Source organism: Sardina pilchardus, chromosome 5 (genome assembly GCF_963854185.1).
Source record: "Sardina pilchardus chromosome 5, fSarPil1.1, whole genome shotgun sequence".
NCBI classification, from domain to species: Eukaryota; Metazoa; Chordata; class Actinopteri; order Clupeiformes; family Clupeidae; genus Sardina; species Sardina pilchardus.
Genome location: NC_084998.1, coordinates 27,356,974 through 27,362,286, shown reverse-complemented (window position 1 = coordinate 27,362,286; position 5,313 = coordinate 27,356,974). Strand labels below are relative to the sequence as shown.

The window sequence follows — 5,313 nt, the reverse complement described above, 5'->3', positions numbered from 1 at the left end:
TTTTTTTTTTTCATTCTCTGGTTCAAATGATCTCACGGGCCAGATGTTTTTTGCTTGCGGGCCGCATCTGGCCCGCGGGCCGCCTATTGCCGACCCCTGATATAAACCACAGACTAGAATGATAGACCACAGAGAGATTAGAGTTATTTAGACCACAGACTGGAGTGCTATTATAGACTTCATACAGACTAGAGTGATATAAACTACAGATTAGAGTGATATACATTAGACCACAGACTAGAATGATATAGACCACAGACAGACTAGAGCGATATAGACCACAGACTAGAATGATATATACCAGAGACTAGAGTGATATAGTAAGTAACAGGAAGTACAGGGGCAAACTTCAGGAAGCCCTCCAGTCCCTCTGATGGAAACGGGAACTCTGTTTCCAAATCTGGCAGCCATACACTTAAGATAGAACTGGATTAGTAGCCTCAGCCTGCAGTCACAGACTAGGAGAGAACGGAACCAGAGACGGTTGATAAAGCGAGATGATTCTTAACCGAACCAGCGACGGTTGATGAAGCGAGATTATTCATAACTGTGCGTTCAGACCGCCGGCGACTTGAGCTTCCAAAGATTCCGGAAGTCATTCATTTTCAATGGAAGCCGGCTTCTCTCAGCTGCCAGCAGCGACCAATCCGTCGGCGTCGCGTTTTGGGCGTCTTGAACGACTAGAGAAAGTTGAAAGTGGTTTAACTTTATGGTAATGAGCTATGACGCGGTTCAGCGACCAAACGACTTTCAACGAACATAGAATGCTACTACGTCAGAGCGGCCAAAGCTTCCCACGGCGTCCTTTACAGGGCGTCCCGAGCGATTTTGGAAGCTCAAGTCGCTCTTGGTCTGAACGCACAGTAAGAGGGTAATTTCCTGTGTCAGTTGGGAGTCCGGAACTAGCTACAGTAGGTCCTAACTCCAAAGTTTATTTATCCCGAGGGTTTCATTGGCATCTCACACAATGACAAGTACACATGATATTTAAAAATGATATGCATCTTCTCTTATTGCTTATTCAGAGAAAAGTTTATGTTTGACGAAATGGACACAACTACAGTATTTAGGAGTCCGGAACTACGTGCCATATCATTCCATTGGCTAATCCCTTTATGATTATATTTTGGTAACTAGACAATCTTTGACTGGATTGGCAGCCTCAGTCTGCAGTCACACTTAGGGAACAGGAGCATTTAGGCTACATGTTAGGCTAAGCGAAGCATCTCCTCCGCAAGTCTCTGCCAACAGGCTTGGCATGTGGGGTCCAAAGTGGCACAGCCTTCATGTAAACACAAGCCAGCGGGTGGGCGGACAGCAGAGAGGAGTGAATCCAATGCCACATCTGGCAACTCAGGGTCAGGTCAAGCAGCTGCCACAAGAAAGTCTTCCCTCCACTTTCCTCAAGTTTCCTCTTGAGTCATCGCATCATCTGCACCATCACCAGTGTACTGACTACGCGAAGCTTCTCCTCAGCAGTCCCTCTCCCTCGAGTCATCGTTTCTCCAGTAGCGATGGGAAGAAGATTCATTCCATGCCGTCCATAACCGAGAGCCAAGACATGGATGATAATATGTATTGGAGGGTTATCTTAAACAATTGTGCACAGTAGAAATAAAGCGCAGACACCCCAGACTAATGTTCAATCTTAAAAGATTGAGTTTAGTGTGGTGATAGATAGCCAGACGAATACCATAGTCCACCTGAGTGTAATCTAAGCAAACCAACACCATAGTCTACCTGGGGGTAATCTAAAAGCAAACCAACACCATAGTCTACCCGGGGGTAATCTAAAAGCAAACCAACACCATAGTCTACCTGGGGGTAATCTAAAAGCAAACCAACACCATAGTCTACCTGGGGGTAATCTAAAAGCAAACCAACACCATAGTCTACCTGGGGGTAATCTAAAAGCATATTATCAACACTTTAGTACACCTGGGGGTGATGGGGCAACACCAATGTTTGATTGTCTCACTTGCCGCATTTCAATCCTTATACATCTACTTCGAGCACACATAACCGCTCATTTGGAATTATCGTGTTTGTTCAGAGCGTCACGGTCTCAGAGCGTGTCAGATTGAATTTACGAACGCACCCTTATTGTCCAGTCCACATTCATTGGTACCAGCATGCATGCGTGTGTGTGTGTGTGTGCATGACGTGCATGTATGTATGTCTCTGTGTATATGCACACAAATGTATCTCTCTAGGTGTGTACATGTGTGCCTGTTTGTCTATGAGTGTCTCTGTGTGTGTATGGGTGCTTGTTCCACTATGTTTGTGTGTGTGTGTGTGTGTGTGTGTGTGTGTGTGTGTGTGTGTGTGTGTGTGTGTGTATGAATGTCTTAAAGGAAAGTCGGCCTGTATGTCCACAGCAGATCATTCCATGTCTCCATGTCCCATTCTCCATAGTGCCTGGATTGATGAGGATATCCAGATGTTCACAGCTACAGCCAGACTGCAGGTATCACCAACTCAGTTTCATCTGTCAATCTGGTATCCTGACTCTCACTTGACAGTATTATTCACCATGGGCAAAGAATGGCTGCAGTGTCTATGAAGAATGTGTGTGTGTGTGTGTGTGTGTGTGTGTGTGTGTGTGTGTGTGTGTGTGTGTGTGTACATGCATGTGCCTATTTGCTTGCCTGCTCAGGGGGTCTGAGGATATTTGACTGAAGATGGAACAGATGTTGCTCATATCCTTAGTGCATGTGTGTGTGTGTGTGTGTGTGTGCGCGCGCGTGCGCGCGCGCGCATGTGTGTGTGTGTTGTAAGTAATATCCTGTCTGCAGTACGCAATGCATTGCACACCTGAAACATCACCATCATGATCACCACTCCTCCTGATGTTATGATGCCCTGATCACTACAGTCGTCAAGGCAACAGGTATGGCATGTCTCTCTTTTTTTTACTGGCACTAAACAGTCAACTGCCACTGAGTCAACTGACTGACATGAGACACACACACACACACACACACACACACACACACACTGTGTCTCACTGGAGTTGACACTGGGACAGAGAAAATGTAATTAAGTGCCAGGCACATTCGATGTGTGTGTGAGTGCGTGTGCGTGTGTGTGTGTGTGTGTGTGTGTGTGTGTGTGTGAGAGAGAGAGAGGGAGAGACTCAGTCATTCTACATGTAGCCGACAATATGTAGTGTGTGTGTGTGTGTGTGTGTGTGTGTGTGTGTGTCTGTGTGTGTAGTGTTTGTAAACATGGACTAGGGGCCCAAGGCAGCAAACGTCCGAAGAGAGACCTGCGGGTGCACGCTCCAGCCGGGGAAGAGTCGGACCGCGCGAGCATGGGAGCACACATGGAAGCGCGAGATCACGCTTAGTATGTGTGCAATCATCATCAGCTGTGAATCGTAACGTTGCCTCCAGACATATTCTTGAGAATACCACCAAGCAGACGCTTGCCTGCGCCCCACACATCATAAATCTATTTAAAGCTACGTACATGCACAAGAGTAAATGTTTGTATCTGTATGTAATCTACGCACATGGCTTCGAACGTATGCAGAGCCATGCCTGCCTAAACACTCGCTCAGACACATGCAGGCATTGTGTACCACAAGGCATAAACAAAACTTGTTAGAAAAATTGCCCACGTGATTTTACAGTCTACCGTTATGTACTCACCTTATTTAAAGCGTATTCGGCAACATTAGCATTCCACAGTGAAGTTACCGCTATTCCAATTCCAAAATGCTCCCCAGTTCAAGCCAAAACGTCGCATTATAACGAACCCCCGACGAAGAATCAACCAGAGGTTGGTGTGAATAACATCTTAATACCCCAGTGATTAAGATGGTGTGCATCCCTCAAAAACATTGAGATAGCTAAATGTTATGCTACGATAGTTTAGCTAACTCCCTAGGCAGACCGCAATAGACAGTCGCTAGCTTAGCATAAAGTACCACCATCCAGCTGTTAGTATCTGTAGCAAGCTACGCCTCAGTCCAGTCCAATCGAAGCAAAAACGGACATCTTAGCATAAAAAACAGCTTCAAATGGGCCGAAATCACATCTTCACATTTGGCAGAAAACGTCACTAATTCGAGTGGGTTTTCTTGTCGGACCTGGGACTGAAACTAGATAGCTCTAGCCTCTCCAGCTAATCCAAAAGGGAAAGACTTTCCCATTGAGACTTTCCCATAAAGACGTGGACGCGCCTAAGCGTACCAAGTGCGCGTCCACGAACCTCAGGCGGCTTCTTTTACTAAATCACATCGAACTAAATGTAACACGTCGTGTTTAAGAATGTGTGCTTTTCGGGGAGACTATCATCGAAATAATATAGATGCTAGTCTCATATAACAGCAAGTGGGCCTGTCACAAATCTATTGACAGCCACAGATCACGTGTCCTAAAATTAACTTTGAAATGTTCCTTTGAAGTTCGTTCTCAGATCTTGATCAATTCTGCAGCTTATATTGTTTGTAATCTCAGTGTGGCATTTTACGTTACAATGTCTAAGCGCTGAAAATACGTTGAAGGTGTAGGCTTGGCTCGAGAATCTACAATGTAGCTCCTTAGAATGAATGAAAGATAACTGGACTAGCCGTTCAGTTTATGAGTTTAGGCTAGGCTACTGATCCAATCGCTAGAGATGAAGGTCTAATAAACGACTGTAGTTCTAGATAGTATTTAGGCTAACTGCTCCCGTGGAATGACAGTATGAAAAGAGATTTGCAATTATTTAGGTCAATAACGATTTACCAATCATCCGCTGGGACGCGTTTGTACACTAGGCCTATGCAACAGCGCCATCCAGTGGAAAGTTGACATTTATGATGGCATTGGGTTTCTTATGATTTGGTGTGCATGTTTGCCTGTGTGTGTGATATCATTCCTTAACATTCACAATCATATTCATTCGATTAGTCGTTCTGATAAGAAGTTAAACCAAAATTCTGACTCACTGTGGTGGTCATTAAAGATCCCATCACAAAGAGTAAGGGTTTTCCGGTGTCCTGGCTAAATTCCCAAACTGGCTCATTCAATCTAGTCCTTTAATTATCTCTCTATGTAATTGGCTCATCCATTCATTCCCTCACTCTCCACCTCAACCTGTGTGTGATGAACGTTGTGGTGCATAGCCTAATGGCTGCCGTGCATCACCCAGGTAGTTGCTAGTGGTGACTAGTGAGGTTCCCCTTCACTGTAAAGTGCTTTGTGTGTGAAAAGCACTATATAAATGCTAAGTGTTGTTGTTGTGTTGTTGGTGAGTGTGCTGTTGGTAAGCGAACTTGTTGCTTTTTATATAATTAACAAAACATGTGGTCGGTTTGTAAAGAAG

At 44.9% G+C, this 5,313-nt stretch overlaps 1 protein-coding gene across 2 annotated transcripts in view; it reads right to left on the bottom strand.

Moving 5' to 3' along the window:
* arhgap32b (Rho GTPase activating protein 32b) overlaps positions 1–4,140 on the bottom strand; it is a 40,104-nt gene extending 35,964 nt beyond the window's left edge. For both annotated transcript variants that reach the window (XM_062537167.1, XM_062537168.1), the window contains exon 1: positions 3,654–4,140. The gene's annotated coding sequence lies outside the window, so the exon portion shown is untranslated. The remainder of the gene's footprint in view (positions 1–3,653) is intronic.
* Between the last annotated feature and the right edge of the window lie 1,173 nt (positions 4,141–5,313).